Below are 18454 nucleotides of genomic sequence, written 5' to 3'. Positions count from 1 at the left end.
CATTAATAGAGATTAGTTTTAGAGAAGTCTTCCTATTTCTGACAGAAATCATTAAAATAGAGTAAACCATTCAATGTTAAAATATGAAAATTATTAAGCTATATGTATTTGATATTGTCATAACCTAATAATAAAACCTCTTAACCATGCATGTAATCCCCAATTTCAATTCTATTGCATGCCTGTACCATAATTTTCAGCAGTTATGATCTTTATGTTAAAGAAAAATAGCATTAGCTTAATTTTACTGGCAGGGCTTGGTACAAAAACAATTATTAATTGTTATATGTTAATGCTTGATTACTATTAACTTCATTTACATACTAATATATAGTAAATTAGGAAATATTTAAAAAATAAAATATAGGGATTATTTTGTTGCTGATATAAACTGCATTAAATGACAATTATGAACTCTCCCCTATATCTAATTCATGGTACTCAATACACATTAGTGATGATTTTAATTTAATGCAGCTAACACCTATATGAGAGAAACCTACATGTGCTTTGACTCATATATATCTATCATTCATATCTCTTAGATCTATCTGATATTAAATGTGATCATCTCTCCTCTTAGTAAACCCTATTCATATAATCTCTTCAGTTCTAGTTCATTTCATTTCACTTCAGCACTTCATTTGTCTAATTCCTCTTCAGCAATTTTCCTTTTATCTTGGTTATCATTTTCTATTTCTATTGATATAATTCTCATCAGCTTAGAAACATACTATAATTTTTTCCAGTCAACACATTACTTTTATGCTTTTTATAGGAACTAATTCACTAAAGAGTTTTCTAGGCCTAGAAAGATGTATGGGCTGGAGCGATAGCACAGTGGTTGGGCTTTCACCTTTCACGAGGCCGACCCGAATTTAATTCCTCTGCCCCTCTCGGAGAGCCCGGAAAGTTACTGAGAGTATCGAGCCTGCGAGGCAGAGCCTGGCAAGTTACCCTTGCGTGATGGATATGCCAAAAACACTAACAATAAGTCTCTCAGTGAGAGGCGTTACTGGTGCCCGCTCGAACAAATTGATGAGCAACAGGATGACAGTGACAGTGACAGAGAGATGTATGTAGCAGACATCTCAATTCTTGGCACCCCATATGGTCTCCTGAGCACCAGCAGGAATGATTCTTGAGCACAGATCCAGGAGTATACTCTGAGTACTGTTGGGCATGACCCAAAAACCAATAAGAATGGGGCTGGAGAGATAGCACAGCGGGTAGGGCGTTTGCCTTGCACGCGGCCGACCCGGGTTCAAATCCCAGCATCCCATATGGTCCCCTGAGCACGGCCAGGGGTAATTCCTGAGTGCAGAGCCAGGAGTAACCCCTGTGCATAGCCAGGTGTGACCCAAAAAGCCAAAAAAAAAAACAATAAGAAAAAAAAAGGAATTTTTCTTATATTCTCTCTACATTTCCTGTGCTGGAATCATACTTAAACCCAGAACTCTGAGGTTTTCAGTCTGTTATTCACAGACACTGCTGATTTCAGAGTTGCCAGAAAACCAATAAACTTGTAAGTTGCTAAAACTAGGGGGAAATCATTAATCTTTGACAGTGTTGACATTTATCAGCAGCTTTTGGCACAATTGATCATTCCATCCAACTTGAAACATTTGTTTGACAGTTCTTCAGGTTTTCTTTTATCTTCTGTTTGCTCCTTTTCAGCATAATTTGCTGTTTTCTCTTCTTCTGCCCACTGTCTTACTGACTGAATTCTCTAGGAACTCAGTTTTCAAAAATTCATTTTCTTTTCTTCCATACATTTTCTTCTGTTTTCCAGAGTAGGAAATTTAAATTGCATCTATGTGCTGACACATATAGTTCTTTTCTTCAAATTCTGGATTCTTATATTCAACTGCTTTAGTTGACATCTCTTCCTCTTTGCCTTAAAACTTAATGCGAACTTAATGTGCTCCTAAATGAAATTCTGGTAAATTATAAACCTTTTCTACTTAAAATTTCATACTTTTCTTTGTCTCTACCACATCTACCCAAGACTAGGCAGTATTATTTCAGATATGTTTTTATAATACCCTTTGCCAGGTCTCCTGAACTTGAGCTTTGCCCTCTCATTCCATTTTTTAACCAAATCTACCTTATCCTTAAAAACTGCTTAATAATGACTGCTGAATCACTCTCCAAATCAAAACCAAGGTGTTTCCAAGACACTGTGGATATTGGTTCCCATTTTTCTTGGACCGCATTTTTTTGTTTGTTTGTTTGGGGGCAACACCCAGCAGTGCTCAGAGCTTACTCTCGACTGCACACACGAATCACTCCTAGTGGGTTCAGAGAATTAAAGAGGGTGCTGGGGACCAAACTTGAGTAAGATCTATGCAAGACAATCTGACACTACCTTTTGAATGCTCCAGCCACCTCTGACTGCACTACTGTTATCATCTTGTTCATACTACTTTTAACACAGCGATTTTTTTTTAAATGAAAATGTTATTTTACCTCATAGCCTTTGCACTTTCTTTTGCCTTTGCTAGAAAATACTTCCTTCTTTTATAAATATATTTTATATTCTTAGCTCCTTCATTCCTTCCCTGAACTGTGATCTCTATTGTAAGAAGATTTAAATTAGTGAATGTCCCTACACCTAGACTCATATTTCACTTGTTTGCTTTATTCTTCATTAAAGAACTGACATGCTACTCATTTTGCTTTTTGATGATGCCTGTGACTTCACTAAATATAACCTTCAGAGGAAAGGGATTTTTATATCCAAACTTTATTTCAAATTCGAGGCTTAGGGCTTGGAATAAGGTCAGTTCTCATAAATAATTTGTTGAGTAGATGGATTAAAATTATCATTAATATTGAGAACATGTTTTTATTTATTAAAGGTCAGCATAACTTTCTAGAATTTAGAACTGTAGTATCTAGATTGAAATCCTTGGTCTATCCTTTACTTTTTTGTAAAGTTTCTATGAAAGATTCTAAAATATATCTAAAATTTTCTGAAAAGACTTTGGGCAAATTGCTTATTTATCTTAAGTGTCAGTTTCCTTACAAAAATCTATTGTATCAGGATGCTGTGAAATAAAATTGATGCTTGCAAAACATTTAGAACAGACAATGGCATATATGATAGTTAATCATTTTTTAAAGTTAAATTCATATATGAAAAATATCTCAAAATTATAATCCTAAGTAAATATATTAATCAGTTTGAAGTTTCCAGACTTATTTGATTATTCCTGATAATTAAAGTTTCTTTTCTCAGGTGTATTGAGAAGGATGTGTTCCATAATGAGAATCACATCATGCAATGAACATGATCTTTTGTAATAAGATATTTTTGTTCATTTTCTCTTCCTAGTTGTGTCGCTTTAGGTTACAAATGTTTAATAGGGCTATGTATGTAAGGTTAAGTAGAACAAGCAAATGCGGTTAGAGGTATAAAATTCTCCATAAATATTGATTTTAAGCACAGATCAACAATAGTTCAGTAAGACTAGCAGTGAAGGGTTAGGGTCAGTTCCCAGGACATCATTTAATACTTACCCTTGCTTTCAACATGTTACAGAAATTTACTGGTGGCATTTTATGGATAGCCATATTTTTAGTTTCAGTATAAGGACAAATGATATTCTTTCCTTAAGAATTCTACTTAATAACAAACAGAAACGAAAAAAATACAGTTAGGAACGACAATAGTTTATATAGAACCCATATATCTAGTGTGACTCATGGCTGGAAATTTCCAATTATATTTGTTGGCTTGTTTGTTTTCTGAGGAGTAAGACATAACCCTTGTAATTGTCATCACTTAGACCATCTATGATTTGTCCTTGAAGTTCATTGTTCAAGTTCAGTACCATTTTAAAACATCTTCAGTGTTTCAATCTTTTCTGCTGATACCCCTGACGTTTTATTATGTGTCTACCTGTTTGAGGCACTCATATCCCTAATGCTCTTCTTTTTATTCTGAAGATATACTCTGAAAAAGTATTTATTATATATTTTTATCATATGGGATATGTAAAAAAAGCATTTATTTCAAATATTGATAATTTGAAATTAGTGATCTTAAAATTGAAGACATTATTGTCTACAGAAAATCTATTATCAGAAAACATATAAAGAAAGGGATGTATATCCTAAGCAGTGATAGATTTTTAAAACCTTCAAAAGCTCACCTTGTTAGTGAAAGCCTAAGTTTTGTCTACACTTCCTGGTCATGAGCTCCACTAATATTTAACTCTTTGATCTTAGCAGTACAAAATAATATAGATAGATATGTACATATAATTTTTAATGTATGCATATAAAATTGAGGCATTGATATATATATATATAGCCAGAAGTATATGTGTATATTTACATACACAATTGGGAATATTGAGTTTTATTTGGGCATTGATATTAAATGGTATAAGGAGATTTCTAAAACTTCAGAACTTGAGGAGTAGTCAGATCATATTTTCATCGCTTTAAATTTTATTGGGATCACTTTGGTTGCTAGGATGTTTTCTTTCTGGACTATCAACTGGAATTCTCTGCCATTAGAGGTATATCACAAGTACAAGTGTCATCTTCGTTACTTATGATAACTTGAAAAACCATTTCAGGGGCTGGAGAGATAGCAGAGCGGGTAGGGCGTTTGCCTTGCACACGGCCGACCCAGTTCAAATCCCAGCATCCCATATGGTCCCCTAAGCACCGCCAGGAGTAATTCCTGAGTGCAGAGCCAGGAGTAACCCCTGTGCATCGCTGGTGTGACCAAAAAAGCAAAAAAAAAAGAAAGAAAGAAAGAAAGAAAGAAAGAGAGAAAGAAAGAGAGAGAGAAAGAAAGAAAGAAAGAAAGAAAGAAAGAAAGAAAGAAAGAAAGAAAGAAAGAAAGAAAGAAAGAAAGAAAGAAAGAAAGAAAGGAAGAAATAAAGGAAGGAAGAAAGAAAAACCATTTCAGATATTAAACTGATAAGCACAGATATTACACTTGATCTTAGCCAAAAGGCCGAGAAGCGATAGAAAAACCATTTCAAATCATATCATTTTACTCTGGGGAAAAGGTAAAATTTGGTCAATGCATAACTATCTTCTTTGTCCCTACTCACTTTTGGAAAGTGACTGGATTTACTTTTTTAATTGATATCATATGCAAAAGTATTCTTATGTAACTATTTAGAAAAATCTAGCACATGAACTCTGAAAAAATAGGATTTGTTTTAAGAAGATAACTTGGTTTCCTGATTTCCTCTTTCTACCAAAAGAATCTAGTTGCAAAAGCAAATTTGGTTTTGTTGCCTGAGTACTTTAATAAAATCGCCTTGTGACAAAACACAGCATGAAAATAATGTATGTGAAGAAATTATTCTTGACATATCCCTTGCGCCTTTGACTTTCTTTGCTGGAAAGTCCATTGAGATTTAATATAACTAGTTTCTTTTGATTTGATTGTGTGTATGCATATGCTGTCAGTTTGCATTGCTAGGATAAACAGTTTTTACTAGATTTGTTAGTCTAATTGCCATGTCTTCCTCTTAAATTGAGTCTAATTTTCTAGAAATTTCAAGACTAATTAAATTTTGCCACAGAGTAAAATATATACATATATATGTGTGTATGAACACATAATTTTTATTTACCTTTTCTCTTATTAGTATCATCTTTTATTTTTGCCCCCAGGGAGGGCTCACACCTGGTGATGCTCAGGACTTTATCCAGACTCTGTGTTCAGGGACCATTCCTGGCATGGCTTGGTGGATGATTTAGGTTCTGGGGATTGAATCTAGGTTGACTGCATGTAAGGCGATTACAATGCCTTGCGGGCTGGACTATATTTTTTGGCCCATCATTCCCCCCCCCCAAATGTTACAATTTAGTATTAATCCCACAAAATTATCTAATACCACATATATAATTTTGTAGTATTTGTATTTTAATGAACAATGTGAACCCCTAATTATTTTTTCCTTCACAGTCTCATAATGGTAAGATGTGCACATTATTTAGATCTTAGAAATGGGAATCTTAAGGGCTAGCTTAAAGGTTATTTAGAGAAGGATAAGCAGTTTATGGACATGAAGTTTCATTATGATCATACAGTAAGCTAGGTAATTCTTTTTTTGTCACTTTCTTTCTTTTTTATTATCAATTAAATTTAGTGTTACCCCTTCTGTGGGTATAATAAATTGAAGTGACCAACACAGAGCTTTTAGGCAAATTACATAAAACCTAAGGTTCCCCAAATAGTTGCAATCTGTGAAAGTGATCACAATGAACAGCGTGTGACACACAGTTTTTGTTCTTGTTTTTGTTTCTAATGGGGGTCACCCAACAGTACTCAGGGCTTGTTTCTGGCTCTATGTAAATTATTGTTTGCTTTTAAACATGATTTCATCTTATAAATAAGTAAGATTGAGGTTGGAGATTCTTCCAAACAGGTCCACATTGAAAGGTGATCTTTACAATTGTATTTTTTTAAGTACAATAGAAAAATGGTTTAGTAAATATGGCAGTGAGTTTAGTTAAAAGTTCATCTAGTTAAAACACAAAAAATTTATATAAGATTCAGTAGTAATAAGCCTACACATTTTTAAAGACTATCAGCTTGTAGTTTCTTATTAATAAGTTGCATTGATAAGCATGTAATATGCATATAGACATAGTACATGTAACTATATTAAAAACTATGTTAATTTTCCCCAATAATATCTTGATAACTATAAGAAATAAATAAATATGCATACAAGGATAAATTTACGAATAATAAGTAGAGCAATATATCTGAATGGCACTAGGAAATTTAAAGAATTTTTAGATTTTGAACTTTTTATTGATCATGTAATTTAAAGTCATTTTAATGCCCCTCCTTTATATTTGTCCAAAATGATACATATTAATATTTAAAGTGTTTCATTTATTTGTTTTTAGTTTCTATCTAGTGATGCTCAGGGCTTACTTCTTGAAGGACTGCAGGACTGAAAGAACCCTAAACTAGGGATCAAATGAAGGTTGGTTGCAGGCAAGGCAAGCATCTTATTTGCTGTTCTATCTTTGCAGTGAATTTAAAGAGTTAAGAAAACAACTGAGTGCTGTTGCAGCTAATTGATTTGGTCACATTCACAGAGATGATAAGGATGTAATGCTCCTGACCTCCTTTTAATATTATTTTAATATCATAATTAACTTGCAATCAAGCCCAGTGTTAGAAAACTCAAAAAAATGTGAGGAAGTGTTCTGAATGCAAAGTGTGAGACAGAAATTTTGAAGTAGCATAACTTTATAAAAAAAGATTCTTTTTTTTTGCTTTTTGGGTCACACCCAGCGATGCACAGGAGTTACTTCTGGCTCATGCACTCAGGAATTACTCTTGGTGGTGCTCAGGGGACCATATGGGATGCTGGGAATCGAACCTGGGTCGGCCGTGTGCAAGGCAAACGCCCTACCTGCTTTGCTATTGTTCCAGCCCCAAGATTCATTTATTTAAAGATATTTTCATTTTAAATAAGCATCTTTTTAGAATAAAATGTGAGTGATTTCTAATGAATTTATATAGCTGACCACATAACTCAAAGTATATATTTTCATTATTACAACACGCAATGGCTCTTTGCATTCGGGTTTTTTTCTTTCCCACCTGCTAGACATCTCATCCCCCAGAAGCCACTGACTTAACTCTTTCTATAAATGTGTCATAGCATGAGTAATTTTTTTGTATCTGCATAATAGGAGATTTTTATCACAAAAGTGTTGGTCTCCACTGGAGTGGAGAAGTTTCACTTGTAATTAAAATCTATTGCATGTAGTGCAAACTATTTTATTGTTGGAAAATCACATTATAATAATATAAGCATACAATTCAACTGGCAATAAAAACTGGAAGGACTATGATGCTCTGACTGAGTCTCTAGGTAATGTTGTGGGTGGGATGAAGCTTATATTCGGTTTCTCATGGCAGTAGGAGGTTCTCCGAGCCCAGATCTTCTGTCACAACCTGCAGATAACTTCAGAACCATGGATAAGGAGTAAACAGCAACTTAAATTGGGTAGTCAAGCCCTTATATTTATATGCAGTTCCTGAAGTATGTATTTTGAAGTTATAATAGGTTGATATTTTTTTTTTATTTTAATTGAGGTAGAGTCTCTTCAGCCTGCCTAGTTTTTAAACTTTTCTTTGGCTTAAAAAAGTTCATCCCAAACTATGAAAAAGTTTTTAAAAACACAGATTATTACAGTATAATACTTAGTTATCTATTTAATTCAAATTGTATATTTTAGGATCATACATGAAAACTTCAGGCTGGAGTGGTAGCACCGTGGGTAAGGCGTTTGTGTTGCACGTGGCTGACCTGGTTCTCTTCCTCCATCCCTCTCGGAGAGCCCGGCAAACTCTGCCCCCATAGCAGAGTCTGGCAAGCTACCCATGGCATATTTGATATGCCAAAAACAGTAGCAACAAGTCTCACAATGGAGACATTACTGGTGCTTGCTCGAGAAAATCAATGAGCAACGGGATGACAGTGATTCAGTGATACATGGAAACTTTATAGTTCTAAACAAAATTTAGCACTTTTAAAATAAAAAAGATCATTTACTTAATGAATAAATCACATGATTTTATATATGTACATATTATTTATATAAATATTAATATATTTTATTTTTAGGTAGGTTGCTAAAGACAGCAGAAGCTGAAGAAATAGCATAGAATGTTAAGCTAGGAGTAACCTGATCATAAAAAACAGTGGTGGTCTTGTTTGTTTGTTTGTGTTTGGGGACCGTGCCCATCGGTGCTTAGGGTTTACTCCTAGCTCTCCTTTAGGAATCACTCATGTCAGTGCTCAGGGGACCATATGCGATGCCAGGGATTGAACCCAGTTCAGCCACTTGGCAAGGCAAGCACCCTAGCTGCTATATTACCTCTCTACTGCCCAGAGAGTGGTTCTTATATTAATATATGTAGTAGCATTTTAATATATGTTTCTAAAGGAAAGGTGAGTGAAATTCCCATAAGAACTCTTTATTTTTGCCTTTCCACATTAGGTATGGCAAAAACACATTCACTAAACCCAGAGATGCAATAATACAATTTTAAAACACCATCTTGTTATTGCATTTAATTTTGTGTGAGTTAACACGGGTTCAGATATTACAGTAGCGTTATAGGGGACTGGGGTGGGATGGGGGCAGAGAGACAGTCTTATTTGATTCAAGGATCTTAACTACTTTATTATCTCTCGTAGATCCTGATTGCAATTTTTATGACCATTAGATCTTGCCATCATACGGTGAAGGAAAAACAGATTCTGAACTACTTCTTCACTAGACCATAGCTCAGTTACTCTGCTATTCTGACAAATGTTAGAAGTCCTAGTAGTGTGGTATTCTTTCATATATGTTGTTTCACTAGTTTGAGGATATTCAAAGAGACTTGGTTCTGAAAAGTGAGTAATATAAATCTAGTATTTAAGCAAAAGCTGAGGTTTTTTTTTTCATCTTGCAGTGACTGATCATACAATAGCCATCTAATGAAGCTGTAATAACTCAATCAGTGTTGAATTCTTAGACCATGTGCTTGTGTAAAATCTCTAAGAAATGTCTCTGCTGTAATCTTCAAGCTGATAGAAGTTTTTCCATATGACCTTCAAACAAAGAAAATATTATTTCTGCCATTTTTAGTTTCAAACAAAAGAGCAATAGGATAACATTCCACTAATAAAGCTATGACCAAGAATGACAGACATCTGGGCAAGCAGCTGGGCCTTTCCTGATACAGCAAAGTGTATAAAAACTGAACTTTATTTGAATGTGAACCAAACATTCAACTCCCAGATTCCTAAATGCATTTTACATTTGTAGGTTTGTGTGAGCAATATTCAATTTCTTTTTCTCTTTTGAATCTTAGAATAGAAAGTATTTATCTGAGAACAAACGGCATCTTACATTTTGCCAAACTTCTAGAAACTACTTATAATTATTTCAAATTAATACATCCCTGTTTCCCTTCAACATTTTGCATAAGTAACAGTCATGTTTTGCATTTTTGCAGTTCTTCAATACTTTTATCTTAAGTCTATTAATTCATTAACTGTCATTAAAGAATGCAGAATATATTGACAATTTTTGCTTAATTTTCTACATTCTCTGAGGAGTCCTTGAAGAAGGTCACACATGAATCAATAAGAGGTTGGGAACGGAACCGTTCCAAGTTCTCTGAGGCAATGCTTCACTCTGTACTGGCAGCTCACTCAACCTTTCTCAGACCACACTTGACTTTGGAATTTTTACCCTGTGATTGCTAAGAAATTATGCTTCTTACCAGACCAATGCAATTTAAGAATTCTACAGAGCAAAAGGATTTAAGATAGAATTAGAAGATTTGAAAGTATCTCTGCTGTTCTTCATGGAAATAAAACCTGAATCAACTATTGAAAGCTGTGTGAAATAAATATTTTACAAAGAGCAACAGATTGCATAGTAATATAAGTGCCCCCTAAGCTATATAAGTACTTCAGGGGCTGCTGTTCATGCTTCTTAACAGAAATAAGAGAAACCAACCTCTCTTCTATTAAATGTTGATTATGTGTTTTTAGCATAAAATATTAATCAAGAAAGTCATGTCCTTTAGTTGTCCTTATATGGAGGATAATAGCATCTATTTACAAAGAAGTTCATGTTGAAATTTTGCAGTTATAAAAACCAATGAAAACCTTTATCTTTTAAGGCTTGGAAACAGCCTATTTGTAATAATGTAATTTACATACTTATGCATTGCCGAACTCCAGTAGGTAGAAGGTAGTCAATACCAATGATTCAGACTGAACTATCTCATAATTGTATATAATTTTATTTCCATAGTACTAATAAAATGTTGCTAGCTTTTTTCTGTTTTTTACATTTATATTGGAAAGACAAACACAAGGACATAGGCATGAATGTTATTTATATTTTATAAATGATAAAATTTTAATTTTTTTTTTTTTGCTTTTTTGGTCACACCCAGCCATGCACAGGGGTTACTCCTGGCTCTGCACTCAGGAATTACTCCTGGCGGTGCTTAGGGGACCATATGGGATGCTGGGATTTGAACCCGGGTCGGCCGCGTGCAAGGCAAACGCCCTACCCGCTGTGCTATCTCTCCAGCCCCTAAAATTTTAATTTTTGAAAAATTAAAATTCCTGCTCAATATGAAGAGGTGGTAAATAGCAAAATTTAACAAAAGGATGGTCTATCTTCTATGTTCTTATTAAAAATAATAGCATCTATTTACAAAGATTTATAAATTAAATTTATAAATTAAATTTTATGAATTTAATTTATAAATACTGTAATTAATTATTTCATTTATAGACTTTTTTCTACTTCCTTCCTTCCTTCCTTCCTTCCTTCCTTCCTTCCTTCCTTCCTTCCTTCCTTCCTTCCTTCCTTCCTTCCTTCCTTCCTTTCTTCCTTCATGTATTTATTTACAGAGCCAGGAGTCAAACTCAGACCTCATACATGCAAGGCATGTACTTTGTCATTGAGCCACATTCATTTATATTATTTCAACTGGAGCTAGACCTTCTACAATCACATTGGTTTGTTTCTAACTATGGTATGTCATGTAGTCTGTCTTATTGAACATCACTTTCAAAATAACAGCAAATGTTTTGTTGTGGGCACTGGAGAGATATACAGTGCATCTTTTTCCTTGTCATTTTCTATTAACAGAACTTTATTTTGATTATTCGTCTCACATCATGACTGCCACAGAACAGCTGTAGCTAATTAATCCTTATCAATTCTGATCCAGTTTTTTAAAAATCTTGGAAACTCTCAATGTATGTTTAAATTGTCCTTATGGAAGCTTTGATTTTAGGAGGTAAATTTATCATTAAATGAAAGCAAGGACTTTATAAGTTAGGTAATTTTCCTCATTGAGAAAATGGTTATATTTACCACTTGATTCAAATGAGGAGGCAAAATATTACAGAATGTAATTTTGAGGGGATGCAGAATAATTTGAGTATTCAGTTTTAGCTTTAAAACTAGATTTTGAAAAGAGGTGCAGATTCTTGTGAACATCAAGAGCAAAATAATTTTATTTCTACATTAACTATTCAATCCGTTACTTAAAGAATGACAAGTCATTCTCCTCTGTATTATCTTGGTATGACAAAGGTTTTGGTGGTTTAGATATAAAATATCATGTTAATATATGGGTTAAGAACATAAAACCTGTCTTTTTAAATATATATATATATATTCTGGTATGTATATTCTTTAGAAGTTTACAGACAAGTTTAAAAGAGAAATCTTATTTTTTTTATTTATTTTTATTTTTTTTATTGAATCACCAAGTGGAGGGTTACAAAGTTCTCAGGATTATGTCAGTTATACAATATTCAAACACCCCTCCCTTCACCAGTGCCCATCTTCCATCACCAACCCCCCCAGTATATCTGCCGCCCCCTCCCACCTCCCTAGTCCCCACCCTTGTACGTGATAAGTTTCACTTCATTTGCCCTTATCTCGATTACATTCCATGTTTCAACACACAACTCACTACTGTTGCTGGGGTTTCCCCCCAAAAAGAAAAAGACAGTCCTGTTGCCAATGAGGCATTTGATAATTCTCCATTACTAAGCATATAGAGATATTAAGTCCTGCTGTTTGTTACATAACTTTTCTTTTTCCCCCTTGCCCCGCGCCACCAAGTTCTCGCCTGTTTAGTAATCGCCACGCTGTCTGACAAAGGGAAAAAAAACCGAAGAGGATGGTTATTTCCCGTCATCAGCCGGCGTGGGGCTCTGGCTTAGTTGATAGTCTAGTAGAGTGTCTGGAAGCAGTTTCTGGAACCAAAGCTCTTGCGCTGATATCGGCTCCGGCTCGAGATACCACCAGCGTCCCGCTGGTCCATGTACCTAATTTTTCACCTTATTTCCCATTCCCACGCCACCAGGTCTGTTTGCTTAATGGACATCACACTATGTTTGACACCACGCCGCGTTTCTTCCCGAGAAAGAAGGATATTTCTTCTCAGCCGGCGTGGGGATATAGCTTAGTTCAGTCTAGAGAGATGGCTACCACTTTGATTGCCTTCAATATTTCAACAAAATACTTACTATTCTTGTTAGGATCACCCACAAAAGTCCCACCCATTAAGAAGGAACCATTACATACTGCTGATACTAAGATGACATTAGGTGTCATCTAACCCAGAACTGCCGCAGCCTCGAGGTTCTGGGTTTCTGTCTAAAGTCCAGGGAAAAAGTTGAAGGAGAGAGAGAGAGAGATTTCCGCACGGGGGACCTGGCGGAAACTCTCAAGTCACATACTGCAGGTTGCTGGTGGGCTGCCGGTGTCCCAAGCAGCTCCATCCTCTTCGTCAGTCATTCTGGGGGTGCGGGCACGGAGAAATGGGCAAGAGAAATCTTATTTTATTTAATTTCAGTGAGCATAAAACTGTGCCCACTTGAAATAGTGACCAGGAACTAAATGAGTTTCACTGATATTTTGAACTTCAAGCCAAAAGGAAAGCAAGTTTTATTTTTAGTTATCTAGACAATAAATAGAATTTAAAAAGAAAGACCCAGTTAAGCACTATACTGAGCCTAAGTGTTGGTATAGATGCGTTAAACTGAGCTCTTTTAAGGGGAACCTTAAAGCTCACATACCTTCGTTACCTCTCCAGTCAGTGGAAATATGTTTATTAGTTGGATATTAAAAAATTATAAATGTATTTTTTCTAAATATCTGATTTTTTTGTGAATAACCATGGATATAAATGATTATTGACACTTTAAATGGTAACAAAATTAATAGAGTAAACTGTAATTAATTTCAGATTGTCATAAGATTTGCAAACTAAATACAAGCTAAGCATCCTTTACAAATGTCATTAACCCTTTCAATGAAAGAAAATTATCTGGGACTAGGGAATTAACTCAGAGGGCTGGAATGCATCATGGCCTGTGAAGGCCCTCAGGTTGGTGACCAGCTCCATATTGTATGGTCCTCTGAGCACTCGATGGGAGAACTCCTCCAAATACAATCACTTTATCACTGTATTACTGTTATTCCACTGTGGGCACCAGTAATATCTCCATTGTGAGACTTGTTGCTGCTGTTTTTGACATATCGAATACGCCATGGGTAGCTTGCCAGGCTCTGCTGTGCGGGCGAGATACTTTCGGTGGCTTGATGGGCTCTCTGAGAGGGGCGGAGGAATAGAACCTGGTTGCCCGCATGCAAGGCAAATGCTGTACCCACTGTGTTATCGCTCCAGCCTCTCCAAATACAATGTAGCATTTAATATGTTGTTATTTATGCTTCTTGATGATAATAGTGCTTCTATTCCTGAGTGAACAAGAAAATGGCTTCAAGTTTTTTATTACCTCACTGTTTCATGGATTACCGATCATAGACAAACAGATCTGTTTTTCAACAAAGATGGATGTTGCATCAGAAGAAATCAGGCTTTCTGGATCATTAGCCTCTTACAGAGATTCACTTTGTAATATCAATCAAAGGAGGAAACATGTCTTAACATATCTCTCTCTTTTTTTTTTTGGACATAAATTGATCTCAGCATAAAAAATTAATTTCACCCATTGCCATTGTGGAAAAAAAGAAACAGATTTTAAAAGAGCACTTTTCTAAATATTTAAATTATTACTTGATGCTATTACATATTATATGCATATTACTTTTTGTTTTTAAGGTTGTCAGAGTATTTTGGTACTATGAATTCATAAAATGATAAAAAGCACTTGATTTTTCTTCTCTCTCTAGCCTTCTCTCCTTGTAAAGTGTTGAATATGGGGAAAGATGTACAGTTTCTCAGCTGGGGGTCAAGTTAAGATTAGGCATAGAAATTATGATATTGTAAAAGTGTAATCAATATGATTACATTGAATGTGTAATCAAATATGATAAATATTTATTTATAATAAACTAATGGAACAATATATGCAAGAAAGACTGCTAATGGGTACCATATATGTGGTGGTGCCATTTACTCAAAATCATTAGGTATAAAAGGAAATGCTTGATAGGTGATTCCTTGAGAGATTGTGAAAGAAATCAAAGAAGTGATTTTTTTTCACCATACAAATTTAAATCTGTATTATTACTTATTATTATAGAGTTTTATATGATTGATGATCACAACCATCAATAAAGAGGGAGTCTAACTTTTGAGGAATACTTATATTTGTTTAGTTTGCCTTGATGATATTTATACAAGTTGTCATCATTTAATTTGAATTTGAATTTGGATAAAAGACATTTAAATAAATTAACAAGCCACTTTAAAATAAGTTCTATTCCCCATAGAAGTTAGGCACACTGATTAGGGTATTTCTTTTAACAAATTTATATTGGCTATATAATCATCAGTGTATTTTTATATTTAGGCTGCTGAGATATTGAAAGGAAAATTTGAATGACAGATTTGTTATGCTAAAGGCTAATCATATAGGCTAACCATATATGTTAAGTAAAAAACTTTAATTGTCTATATGACTTTGGAAGAGAAATGAAAATGTTCCATTTGACCTTTATTTCTCCTTGACTTTGTCATTAAGTTGTTTTCATTCTTAATGTCATTAAACAGGGCTTTTAATTTTTATTACGTAAAGTTTATTTGAAAAAAAATGATCAAAATGCAGATCAGACCTCCTGTCCAAAAATTAAATCAATTTGAATCTGCATTAAAAAAAAACTCAAGAAGTTATATGTGTAGGTCTTGAAGGAATATTTTGAGATGTAGGCTGTTAGACTATTATGCTGATATGCTCTCTGCCCAGATGAGATCTGGACCAGCCACGCACAAAACGGCCCCTCTGCTCCTTAAAGACTATGATCCGGGAGGCCTACTAACCCATTTTGGCACTCAGTGGCTTCTTATAGAAATGCATCTAGACTGTGAACTGAGCTAATAATCTTCATTCTCAGCAATGGAAAACAAATTATCAAATGATGCCTTTTCAGCAGGTTTGATTGTTGGGGGAAAATGCCAAATAATAGTGAGTTCTCTGTTGAAATATTGAATGTATTCAAAGTATAGAGATAATAAAGTGAAGATCATTAGCTACTAAGTTGGGGAAGTGGGTGTGGGGGAGTATATTGGGGTTCTTGGTGGTGGAACATGTGCACTGGTGAAAGGATGAGGGTTTGATTATATTATGATTGAGACTTAAACCTGAAAGCTTTGTAACATTTTTTTCATGGTGATTCAATAAAATAAAAATTAAAAAAAATATTATGCTGATATTAGAGAGAAGTTAGATAGAAGCAAAGAGACTATAAACACAATTGAGTTAATAAACATATGTAATAAATGATAAAATCATTGAAATGGAATAAAATTTAACTCCTAAACTGACTGGAAATTATTTGTGTATAGATCCTAACAGACACGTTTATGTTTGTTTTTAGTCCTTGTAGCATTATATTTTCTATATGCAACATACTTTTTTAATACTTGAGCTCAATATAAGGACTTACTTCTGGCTTATTTCTTAGAAGCATGAGTATTTTTATCATCAGTGAGAAACAATTCTGCTTATATTCTAACCACTTCTGAACTCTATTTAAAAATAGAAAACCAAATGAATTTAGTTTGTATCATAGAAATGAAGATTTGTTTATTTGTTTGGTTTTGGTTTTGTGCCACACCTGGTATTACTCAGGACTTACTCCTGACTCTGAGTTCATGGTTGTCTTCTGGGAGCCTCAGGGGATGATGTGGGCTGCCAGGGATAAAACCTGGATCATTTGTGTGCAAGGCAAGTTGCCATCTGCTGTAGTCACTCCAGCCAAAATGGAGACTTTCATGACAGAGAGAGCTAAATGGGCTGAGTGCATCATGTTTTGCATATAGGAGGCTCAGGTTTGTTGCTCAGCTATGCATGCTCCCCTGAGAACTGCCAAAAAGTCCTCATAAACACAGAACTGTAAGAAGTGCCACCAACGCACCATCTTCATATCATCCTAAAGCAAAAACAGAGAGGAAAATAAAAATATTTTTATTACAGTGCCTTACCTGTCCTTTCTCTTATTTGTTTTGACCAGAATAAAAGCAATAGTTAAAAAGCTAATTTATAAATGGCTTTTAAAGAATTATTTTATGGTATTATATGAGAATTGATATAAGGGAACAATGAAATTAAAGAAGACTAACTTGGTAAGATTTCCTCACATTGATATCACGGTCCTTCATGCAATTCTGTGTTTACTCATAACACATTGCTTTTATTAAGCACAATATTTTCATTGAAGATTCTCCTTGAATTTTTGTAGTATAAAGAGTTGAAACAAATCATAATTAAAATTTCAAATATAAGTTTGAAGAAAGTTTGAAATGTAATATTGAAAATTAAGGTAATCTAATATTTCAGTAATTTAGTGGTAATAAAATTACATGATAAGGCAATAAGGCATGCAGACTACATATATTTGAGTCAGGATGAAAGTTCAATAAAAGTCTTTGCACTAAATTTATAAATCCTATAAAAGCAATCTAAGGTTATTTATAACACTGGGCTTTAACAACCTTTGAATAACTTTCAATGGTAATAAAAAGTATCCTGAGGCTATTTCACAGTGATGGATTGATCATGGCAAGTGGTTGGTGCCTTGTCTGATCCATTTTCTTTCACTAGTAAAAAGTATTATACAGAATTTTACCATTTTTCTATAAAGACATCCATGAGAAAAAAATGATTTCAAGGAGAGAGACCAATTAATGATGAGTTGATGATCATAAGATGATGATGATGATGATGATGATGGTGATGATGACCCAACAATGATTTTATGCCTAATTTTATCTCTAAATTATTCCTTAAAGAAAATATTTTCATATGCCACATTATGAAAACACTGAGGGCCACAAATATTAAGATTTTTAAACTTATTTTCAAGTATTTGTAAAAGGCTTAAAAAGTCACAACAGAAATCACCAAGGAATTGTGGGAGCTCTCGATAACACACATAAGAAGTTATAAAATCTCCTGATGCCGTGCTAAGGTGTGTGTACTTGATTTTGTAGCTGAGTCTGTCACCTGATTTGAATTATAGCACTGTAGCACTGTTATCCCGTTGTTCATCAATTTGCTGGAGCGGGCACCAGTAACATCTCCATTGTAAGACTTGTTGTTACTGTTTTTGGCATATCGAATACACCACAGGTAGTTTGCCAGGCTCTGACATTGGGGCGGGAAACTCTCGGTAGCCTGCCAGGCTCTCCGAGAGCGACAGAGGAATTGAACCTGGGTCGATTGTGTGCAAGGCAAACACCCTACCCGCTGTGCTATTATTACTCCATGGTTGCTTTATCTTCTGTCTAAAAGATGGATTGAAGTCAGAGGAAGAGTGATGATATAGGAAGTGAGGGTAGATAGAAGAAAAAGAGACCAAGAATTTCGTGGTGAGAGAAACACCAGAATGATCAATATATGTATGAGGAGAAGAAGATAAAGAAATTAGAAATGATGTGAAGACTTTT

General features: G+C 34.5%; 1 protein-coding gene and 1 pseudogene across 15 annotated transcripts in view; one reads left to right on the top strand and one right to left on the bottom strand.

Annotated features, from left to right (window-relative positions):
* The window catches only part of KCNC2 (potassium voltage-gated channel subfamily C member 2), a 222478-nt gene that overhangs the window by 123558 nt on the left and 80466 nt on the right, over positions 1-18454 (top strand). The window lies entirely within an intron of this gene.
* LOC129399258 (U2 spliceosomal RNA) lies at positions 4891-4987 on the bottom strand (annotated as a pseudogene).

This window comes from Sorex araneus, chromosome 10, assembly GCF_027595985.1.
Source record: "Sorex araneus isolate mSorAra2 chromosome 10, mSorAra2.pri, whole genome shotgun sequence".
NCBI classification, from domain to species: domain Eukaryota; kingdom Metazoa; phylum Chordata; class Mammalia; order Eulipotyphla; family Soricidae; genus Sorex; species Sorex araneus.
The sequence above is the reverse complement of the archived record's forward strand: the minus strand, read 5'-3'. Positions and strand labels throughout refer to the sequence as shown.